Genomic DNA, 11,125 nt, shown 5'->3' with positions numbered 1-11,125 from the left:
CCATTAACCAAGAGTATTTCACTTGTTTGTGCCTGTGCTGTGTTCGTGTATGACAGGTAGGAGAGGAGAGACATCAACTCCTCCATATACCGAACCAGAGAGGACCCTTCATAGACTGAGAAGGCAAGCAAGAGGGAAGAGAGTAGTGGGAGAAGAGGAATCTGAAGGAGAATCTGAGGACAATTTTGAGGAAGCTTTAGATCTCAACATGGATAGAGAAGTTCACAACCATGAGAGAGCTGATGGAAACAATGCCATTCCTGAGAGGAGGGTTCTTAGTTCATACATAAACCCAACCTCTGGGAATTGTGGTAGTAGCATCCAGAAACCACCCATTCAGGCCAACAATTTTGAGCTCAAGCCACAGCTAATATCACTTGTGGAGAATCATTGTTCATTTGGTGGGAGTGCTAATGAAGACCCAAACCAACATCTCACAAAATTCCTGAGAATTTGTGACACTGTGAAGTCCAATGGAGTCCAGGAAGATGCATATAAACTGCTTTTGTTCCCATTTTCACTTAGGGACAAGGCAGCAAAATGGCTGGAATCATTCCCAAGGGGGAGTCTAACAACATGGGATGAGGTGGAAAGTAAGTTTCTGGCACGTTTCTACCCCCCACAAAAGGTCAATAGGCTTCGATCTGAGGTTCAGACTTTTAGACAACAAGATGGTGAGACTCTCTACGAGGCATGGGAGAGATTCAAGGACTTGACAAGGAAATGCCCACCAGACATGTTCCATGATTGGGTGCAATTGCATATTTTCTATGATGGACTCTCTTATGAATCAAGGAAGGCTGTAGACCATTCATCAGGAGGTTCATTGAACAGGAAAAAGACTGTGGAAGAAGCCATTGAAGTGATTGAGACAGTGGCTGAGAATGAGTACTACTATGCATCAGAGAGGCACAACACTAAGGGAGTCATGGAGCTGAACCATGTTGATACAATTCTAGCCCAAAACAAGGTGTTTGCCAAGCAACTAGCCGAGCTTACCAGGCAATTAGAAACAAAGCAAGTGGCTGCAATACACACACAAGATCAAGAGGAAGTAAGCATTGAAGGAGGTGATTGGGAAGAGGCCAATTATGTGGGAAACCAACAAAGGCAATCATATGATCCACATTCCAACACTTACAACCCAGGCTGGAGAAACCACCCAAACTTTGGGTGGGGAAACCAACAAACCCAACCACAAAACCACAAACCTTACAACCACAACCAACATAACAATTCCACATACCAAAACTCCAACCAAAGATCATACCAAGCCACACAAAACACTTACCCCCAACCATCATATCATGGCCAAAATAATCAACCTACCCAACTTAATCCGAACCAACAATTTCAAGATCAATTAAACCGGATAGAAGGAATGATGGCAACCATGAGTCAAGACATAACCGAATTGAAAAGCTTCAGGGATGATGTGAGAGCTACCTTAAGAAACCATGGTGAAAAACTCAAGAGGATGGAGTCTCAAGTAGGAGAGCTATCTCAACAGGCCGTCAAATCAACTGCAGTGTTCCCTAGTGACACAGAAAAGAATCCTAAAGGGGAACAAAAGAGAGTGAGATGGGAAGAATGCAAGGCCATTACCATATTGAAGGAAGTTTCAAAAGAAGAAGGAATCAGGCCCTCAGAGCAGGAGCCAGAAATCTTGAAGGAAGGTGTGGAAGAAGTTAAGCAGGAAAGTGGAACTGAGCAAGCCAAGGAACTGCAAAAAGGCATGATGGAAATATACCAACCAAAAGCACCATTTCCTCAGAGGTTAGGAGGAGGTGAAAAAGAGAAAACCTATTCAAGGTTTTTAGAGACATTTAACTCTCTTCATGTCAATATTCCCTTTCTTGAGATTCTCCATCAAATGCCTACACACATCAAGTATTTAAAGGAATTGTTAAGCAAGAAAAGAGTTTTGAAGGGAGGACAAACGGTAACAATGAACAAAGAATGCAGTGCTCTCATCAAGAAGGACACACTCTCTAAGAAAACGGACCCAGGAAGTTTTCATATCCCTTGCATCATAGGGGAAACAAAAATTGACAGAGGATTCTGTGATCTAGGAGCTAGCATAAATGTGATGCCTCTAACTCTTATGAAGAGGCTACAACTGAATGAGGTGAGATCCACTGATGTAATCATACAACTGGCTGACAAAACTCAGAAGCAAGCTGAAGGGGTAGTTGAAAATGTGCTGGTGAAAGTGGGGGATTATTACCTCCCCACAGACTTTGTCATTGTGGACATGGAGGAAAGCTACTTACACCCTATAATTCTGGGCAGACCATTTCTAGCCACTACTAGAGCGCTCATAGATGTAGAACAAGGAGAGCTAATTCTGAGAATACATGATGAACAGCTCATTTTCAAAGTTTTCAAACCTGCATCTGAGCCTGAACCAGAACCTGAAAAGCCTAAGGATGATAGTAGCCATCTGTGTTTGGAGGAAAGTAATCCAGCAGCTGAAACTCTAAAACAGTTCTTGGAAGGCAAACAAGAGTTGCAAGAGTTAAAGCCACAAGAATCAGTGGAAACAGATCAGAAGGATCCTCCTGAGATAAGGGTCAATGAAGAAATCCTCAAGAGAAAGGGAAGAGTGATAGGGAGATTGCCAAGAGGGTGGAGAAACAAGAAAATTCCCACTGAAGGTTTTTCTCCGGGAGATAACGTGATATCAAGTCATTATCTGCAAATCCCACCTGACCTCAAAACCATTCCTTCCCAGCTCCCTCAAGTGTTCACAGTCAGGAAAGTTCTTTCTATGGAACATTTAGAGGTCATGAATGAATCAAGTGGGGACGTTTTCATAGTAAGAGGAGAAGATGTCAAGCACTACAATCCACCCTAACAAGGGACAACCGTCAAGCTAGTGACGTTAAAGAAGAGCTTCATGGGAGGCAACCCATGTTTTGATATCCGTACTTTTTTTGTTTTGTTGTGCATCTAATAAAGCATGGTTTCTTATGCATGAACTTGAATCCTTAGGACAACTGCTGAAAGAGTGCACTAAACATTGCATGTAAAATGCAATTTGTCTCTAAGTTTGGTGTGCCTGAAGGCACCCCAAATTTTATTCAAAATGCATTCAATTTTTAGTGCACAACCAAAGATTAAGTTTGGTGTTCCTCTTTGAACACGGTTCATGAAAAGCACGAAGTTCCTCTGGATTTCAAAATTCATGACAAGTATACCACTCGCATGTTTTAATGGTTTGGTTTCAATTACTTAGGGTAGTAAATTTGTTTAGAATGGAAGAGCCAAGGTGACTATGATTTATTAGAATTAAGCACACTTATTATTGATTTACATGTAGAAGTGTGCATGCATGTAGAAGTCACGGCTATAAGCTCATAAAGACAATCATTGATTTACATGTGCAAGTACTATTCATAATTCACATGGACCGAAAAATGATAGCAAACTTGTTTGTTTGTGCAGGTACAAAAGAAAAGACAAAAATGGAGGAAAAAGACAAAGGGAGGTACGGTGCTTGGTCAAAAAGAAAATTCACAAGTCTTTGAAACTAACACATGGGAAAAGGAAGTTCTGCAAGAAAAGATAGCTACATGTACAACCTAATGCACCCAGAATACTTCTAAGAAAATGAAAAGCAATTCGTCCTTCTCCCTAATTCATATATTTACCATCAAGCCACCCTTCACAAATCACCCTAGCCGTCCATTTTGCACTTACGGGCACTATAAAGAACCATTTGGGGAACAAGTTCAACACTACCAAATCTCCTTCATGCACATTTCCTTCATCATAGCATAAACTATCTCTTGCCGAAAACAACTTCCCCACACTTCCAACAACACTTCTTGTTTCACCTTGTCAACTTTAGCTTGTCACTTACCAAAACTAAAGAACCAATGGCAGCTTCATCTAGCCACAAAAGAAGAAAAGACAAGCAGCCAATGGAGGAAAACAGGGAACTCGATGCATGGAGATACAGATCAGTTTTCCATGAGATTCAAGCCGAATGGATGAGACCTAAAACGGTACTAGCTGAGGTTCCCTTTGACCTTGAAAAGGATGAGTTCCCAGGTGTTTGGGAAAAGATCAAAAAGAGGAAGTGGGAGCTCCTGACTAAGCCAATCACTAAAATCAACATCAACCTGGTGAAAGAGTTTTATGCAAATGCAGTAAGGGAGGATCCAACCAAGAAACCCACATACAAAAGCTATGTGAGAGGGGTGGAAGTTGACTTCAGTCCCAAAGCAATCATGAAAACCCTTGGCCTGAAAAACATACATTTCAGCCAAGCAAGTTATGAAGAAAGGATGATAGGAGAACCTGACTATGCAACTATTGCTGAAGACCTTTGTGCCATCAGAGCTGAATGGGTGAGAAAAACAAGAGGGGCTCCAAGAGTCTTGAGAAGGGGAGACCTAACACCTGAAGCTAAAGGGTGGTATGCAATAGTTAGGAGATCCATCCTACCCACTGCAAACTCTTCAGAAATAGTCCCTAAAAGAGCCATCTTGCTACATTGCATTATGGTGGGAGGGGAGATCAAAGTTCATAAACTCATTGCTGAACAGATACAAGAGTTTAGTGAGAAAAGTGACCCTGAATCCTGGCTCCACTTCCCTAGCACTATCATTAGACTATGCATCGATGCCCAAGTACCACTTGAGGATGAAAGACCTAATTGGCTATATCCTGGATTGGCCATAACTGCGTACAGAATGACTCTTGGCCCAACTCCTCCAAGACATACAAGAAGAAGAAATGAAGAAGGGCAACAAGTGGAAGCCGAGCAAGAAGCAGAACAAGAAAGACAGGAAGGAGAAGACAGAGAAGAAGAGCAAGAAGAGCAAGCAAGTCCAGAAAGAAGACAACGAATTCCCAGAGACCCCATGGATATGAGCAGAATGCAGGAAATCATGGAAGGAATGTCTCAACAATACATGAGGTCTCAGGAGAGACAAGAGGACTTTCACCTAAAAATGATGGATATGCAAAGGAACTTTGAATCAAGATTCTTCGATCTGCAAAGGGAACAGAATTTACACTTACAGGAATCCTTCAGCCACATATGCCAACACCAAGATGCCAATGTCTTGGCAATCAAGGAAGCCACCACTTTACAGAATGCAAGATACTCAGTCCAAGCTGATTACAACATCAGTTCGCAAATCAAGCTTAACTACATAGGGGAACATCTACACAAGATGGACCCAGCATTCCCAGCTTTTGATGAGTATTTCAAAGGGAGGAAAGAAGGAGAAATAAACAAGGCAATGATCCTTGAAAAAGGAGTGGAAGAAACGATGAAAAAGGCTGGATTCTGGAAAAAGCTCATAAGAAAAGACAAGGGAAGCACAAGTGGTCAAAAAGAGGCAGGAAGCAAGAAGAAGCAGGATCCCAAGAATTAAGAAGAACCAAGCAATAAATAAGAGGTGGTCTCGTTCCTTAATAATCAAATGATCATTGGTGGATTGTCTTTATGAGCTTTCTTTCATCATAAGTCATTTAAGTGTTATGTGGAGTTTTTTTTTAGTATGAGTGTCTGTTTATTGCTTTGAATAAAGTGAATGCCTAGATGTTTGGATATAACTTCACCTTCTTAAACGAGTGCTTGCCATGCTTGTTCTGTTTCCAAAAATAAAAGAAAAGTTTGAACAAAAGTAACTTGGCTAAATTAGTGACAAATCAAGTAGAATTAAGTGGTGGTATGCATGCTTGATTGTTGAGTCAGATCACTGGAATTAGAGTGTAGAATTATCATTCTTTGTGTAGAAATTGAAAACAGTCTATGGATCTTGATGAATAAATGTCTTTGGCCATGAAAAAGAAAGAAAAAGAAGAAGAAAAAGCCACTGAAAAAGGGCAACCAAAAAGCAAAAAAAATTGAGAAAATAAGCTAGGTACCAATAGTTTGAACTTCTGAGACAAATGCCTGTGGTGTTTATGTATTAAGGATATGCTTGGATGAATAGGTTCTGAGGAGTGTTTCAACACTTGGTAACTTGGGTTAACTAACCCGGGATTATCAACCAAAAGTCCATTATCAAGAGCAACCTAAATACAAAACATTTAGTCACACAAAGAGGTGCTGGGCACCAATGTCTCAAGAAGAAATGTGAACTAAAATGCCTAAAGTGGATATGTGTAGTGCACTGATAAGAAAAAGAAAATGCCAAAGGCTTGTGCAACACATGACACTAAGCAAACAAGGAGCAAAAGAAGCTCTAAGAAAAAGAAAAGAAAAACAAAGAAGAGAAAAGTGCCAAGGACATAAGAATAACAAGAGGCCATAGCAGTGTTTGATGGATGCAATGAAAAAGTGATAATCTTACCTGATAAGAATGAAAAAGTGATGCTGCAACTTTCTGCATAAAACCCTTCTGAGGAACTTCAAATGCTTGCTAATATAGCCAATGTAATTGCTTTCTGTTTCATACTTTCTTCTTAAATAACTCAGGACTTGCTTAGGGACAAGCAAGTATTAAGTTTGGTGTTGTGATGCCAAGGCATCTTAGGCTAGTTTCACTAGTGTTTTTCTGTTAGTTTTAGTGGTTTTATGCATTTTCTTGAGCTTAAAGTAACCAAGAATGGTTAAAAGAATAACAAAGCAATGAACCATCCAAACAATATGATTTTGATGCAAATTCCATGAGTTTTAGTTATATTACTTGAATGCTATGAATGGAAGATTTCTCATGAAATTTTGCAAGACTTTGATGCATTTGTTTGGATGATTTCAGGGAAGAAGAGGCTAAGCAAGGAAGCAACAAAATATATAACTAAAACTCATGGAATTTGCATCAAAATCATATTGTTTGGATGGTTCATTGCTTTGTTATTCTTTTAACCATTCTTGGTTACTTTAAGCTCAAGAAAATGCATAAAACCACTAAAACTAACAGAAAAATACTAGTGAAACTAGCCTAAGATGCCTTGGCATCACTCCTCTTTCCGGAGTTTTTGAGGATAAGGTATCTTGACTTTATATTCCTCAACCTTAGTGGTTAAAGAAGCCTTTTTAGAGGGGTTGTTGTCAGCACTTGTGTGTGTCTAATCCCTCACTGGCAATTGAATGCCAGAGTCAGAAGCTGGAGTGACGTTAGACGCCAGCTCACTGTCTGTTCCTGGCACCTGAACGCCAGAAATGTGCCCCTGTTGGGCGTTCAACGCTGGATTCTGCCCCATTTGGGCGTTCAACGCCAGATTCTTGCCCATTTCTGGCGTTGAACGCCAATCCTGCCTTGTTTCTGGCGCTGAACGCCAGTTTTGGGCATGGTCTGGGCGTTCAGCGCTAGCCTTCCACCCATTTTCTGGCGTTTTAGTGCCAGAATTATTTTTCCCTGGGCTCTTACTGTCCTCAGGGGAATCTTTGGTGGGTTGCTCATTTCTTGAATTTTTGATGCCTTGAGGTGGGGTATTTAATGTTTTCCCACTTCTTAATTGAACTGCTTGGCATTCTTCTGCTATTTGCTTTGATAGCTGCTACTTTGTTTGCTTAAACTGTTCTTCCATATGTATATTAGCTATCCTTGTCTCCTGTAACCTGTCTTTGAATTCAGCTAGTTGTTTTGTTAGAAAATCTAATTGCTGATTGAATTCAGCAGCTTGTTTTACAGTACTGAATTCAGCAGTTACTGTTTTAACCTCTTCATTCATGGAAGGGTTGCTGCTTAGATACAGATGCTGATTCCTGGCAACTGTATCAATGAGCTCTTGAGCTTCTTCAATTGTCTTTCTCATATGGATAGATCCACCAGCTGAGTAATCTAAAGACATCTGAGCTCCTTCTGCAAGCCCATAGTAGAAGATGTCTAACTGAACCCACTCTGAAAACATTTCAGAGGGGCATTTTCGTAGCATCTCTCTGTATCTCTCCCAGGCATCATAAAGAGATTCATTATCTCCTTGTTTAAAGCCTTGTATGTCCAGCCTTAGCTGTGTCATCCTTTTTGGAGGGAAATATTGATTCAGGAATTTTTCTGTCAGCTGTTTCCATGTTCTTATGCTGGCCTTAGGTTGGTTATTTAACCACCTCTTAGCTTGATCTTTTACAGCAAATGGAAACAGTAATAGTCTGTAGACATCCTGATCTATTTCCTTATCATGTACTGTGTCAGCAATTTGTAAAAATTGTGCTAGAAACTCTGTAGGTTCTTCCTGTGGAAGACCGGAATACTGGCAACTTTGCTGCACCATGATAATGAGCTGAGGATTCAACTCAAAGCTACTGACTCCAATGGAGGGTATGCAGATGCTACTCCCATATGAAGCAGTAGAGGGGTTAGAATATGACCCCAGAGTCCTCCTGGACTGTTCATTTCCACTTATGTCCATGATGGATCTATGGATATAACTTGGACTGATTTACCTTTTTATTTATTTTATTTTATAAGAAGTAAATACTTAAATAAAATAAAATAACTAAAAAGAATTTGAATTTTTGAAGTAAAAAAAAATATTTTTTTTTCGTTTATAAAAAAAAGAAATTAATTAGTTAAAAAAAAAAGAAATTTTTGAAAAAGAGGGAAGATATTTTCGAAAATTAGAGAGAGGGAGAGTTAGTTGGGTAGTTTTGAAAAAGTTAAGAAACAAACAAAAAGTTAGTTAGTTAGTTGAAACAAATTTTGAAAAGATAAGAAGTTAGGAAGTTAGAAGAGATATTTTGAAAAGATATTTTTGAATTTAGTGAGGAGAGAGAAAAACAATAAGATAGTACAAGATTTAAAATTTTTAGATCTAATGCTCCTTGTTTTCGAAAAATTTGGAGGGAAAACACCAAGGAACACCAAACTTAAAAATTTTAAGATCAAGACACAAGGAAAACTCAAGAACACTTTGAAGACTCACAAGAACACAAGAACATGAAGAAAGAACACCAAACTTAAAATTTTTTTTTTTAGAAAACCACCAAAATTTTCGAAAACAAAGGGGGATTCAACAAGAAAACACCAAACTTAAAGTTTGGCACACAATTTAATAGAGAAAATATTATTTATGAAAAAGAAGGTTTCGAAAAGAGTATAAAAGATTCTAACCCAATTACCAAGAACACAGATTAACGCTCTAGCCAAATGAGTTATGGGACCTTCAAAAATTTTAAGAAAGATTATTTTTGAAAACACCAAACTTAAAGTTTGGCACAGGATTTAATAGAAAAATTATTTTTGAAAAAGGTTTTTAAAAAAATATGATAGCCAATTATCATGAACATAAACACCACGTTCTAAATAACTGAGCTATAAGTTTAAAGTATTTTAACAAGGGATAAATAATGAAAGACTCTAAACCAAAAAAAAAGAAAGATTTTTCCTAATCTAAGCAACAGAATAATCCGTCAGTTGTTCAAACACGAACAACCCCCGGCAACGGCGCCAAAAACTTGGTGCACGAATTGTGAATCACACTTTTCACAACTCGTACCACTAACCAGCAAGTGCACTGGGTCGTCCAAGTAATACCTTACGTGAGTAAGGGTCGAATCCCACGGAGATTGTTGGTTTGAAGCAATCTATGGTTATCTTGTAAATCTTAGTCAGGAAGTCAACTATGTTTATCAATTGAATTGTGAGTAACCAGTAGAGCATAAATTAAAAGTTACTTGTTGTGCAGTAATGGAGAATATGTTGGAGTTTTGGAGATGCTTTGTCTTCTGAATCTCTGCTTTCCTCTGTCTTCTTGTTCACGCACGCACGTCCCCCTATGGCAAGCTGTGTGTTGGTGGATCACCGTTGTCAATGGCTACCTTCCATCCTTCCAGTGAAAACTACGCTCACGTGCTCTGTCACAGCACGGCTAATCACCAGTTGGTTCTCGATCCGGTTGGAATAGGATTTACTATCCTTTTGCGTCTCTCACTAACGCCCAGCCTTCAGGAGTTTGAAGCTCGTCACAGTCATTCAATCCTTGAATCCTACTCGGAATACCACAGACAAGGTTTAGACTTTCCGGATTCTCATGAATGCTGCCATCAGTTCTAGCTTATACCACGAAGATTCTGATTAAGGAATCTAAGAGATACTCATTCAATCGTATATAGAACGGAGGTGGTTGTCAGGCACGCGTTCATGGTTTGAGGAAGGTGATGAATGTCACGGATCATCACCTCCATCACAGTTAAGCGCGAATGAACATCTTAGATAGGAACAAGCGTGTTTGAATGGAAAACAGAAATACTTGCATTAATTCATCGAGACACAGCAGAGCTCCACACCCCCAACAATGGGGTTTACAGACTCATGCCGTCAGAGAATACAAAGTTTAGATCTGAAATGTCATGAGATACAAAATAAGTCTCTAAAAGTTGTTTAAATACTAAACCAGTAGCCTAGGGTTACAAAATATGAGTGGACTATGATGGATGATGCAGAGATCCACTTCTGGGGCCCACTTGGTGTGCTGGGGCCCACTTGGTGTGTGCTGGGGCTGAGACTTTCACGTGCAGAGGCCATTTGTGGAGTTGAACGCCAGTTTTTGTGCCAGTTTGGGCGTTCAACTCCAGTTTTTTATCCTTTTCTGGCGCTGGACGCCAGAATTGGGCAGAGGACTGGCGTTGAACGCCAGTTTACGTCGTCTATCCTTGTGCAAAGTATGGACTATTATATATTTCTGGAAAGCCCTGGATGTCTACTTTCCAATGCAATTGGAAGCATGCCATTTCGAGTTCTGTAGCTCCAGAAAATCCAATTTGAGTGCAGGGAAGTCAGAATCCAACAGCATTAGCAGTCCTTTTTCAGCCTGAATCAGATTTTTGCTCAGCTCCTTCAATTTCAGCCAGAAAAATACCTGAAATTACAGAAAAACACACAACTCATAGTAAAGTCCAGAAATATGAATTTTTCCTAAAAAATACTAGAAATAGACTAAAAACTAACTAAAACATAGTCTAAACTATATGAAATTATCCCCAAAAAGGGTATAAAATATCCGCTCATCAGAAGAAAATTAGTGTTCTAAATAAAGTTATTAACTTTTGTTGTACAAATAATATTACTCCTAATTTCTTAGGAGTATGGAATTATTTGATTATTTTTTCGATACATGGGAGATTGTAAAGAGGTACAGCATGCAAAACAAGGGTGATAAGGTTGATGTGGGTATGGTACTAACCATATATTAAATAAATCAATGTTACTGGTTTATTGAA

The 11,125-nt window shown here is 39.4% G+C and overlaps 1 non-coding gene across 1 annotated transcript; it reads right to left on the bottom strand.

Moving 5' to 3' along the window:
- Positions 1 to 634: 634 nt before the first annotated feature.
- LOC112760282 (small nucleolar RNA R71) lies at positions 635 to 738 on the bottom strand. Its single transcript, XR_003180731.1, has one exon. It is a non-coding gene; the product is annotated as a small nucleolar RNA R71 (small nucleolar RNA).
- Positions 739 to 11,125: the final 10,387 nt, after the last annotated feature.

The sequence above is a fragment of the Arachis hypogaea genome, chromosome 16, assembly GCF_003086295.3.
Source record: "Arachis hypogaea cultivar Tifrunner chromosome 16, arahy.Tifrunner.gnm2.J5K5, whole genome shotgun sequence".
NCBI classification, from domain to species: Eukaryota; Viridiplantae; Streptophyta; class Magnoliopsida; order Fabales; family Fabaceae; genus Arachis; species Arachis hypogaea.
Note: the sequence above shows the minus strand (reverse complement) of the source record. Positions and strands in the feature narration are given on the sequence as shown.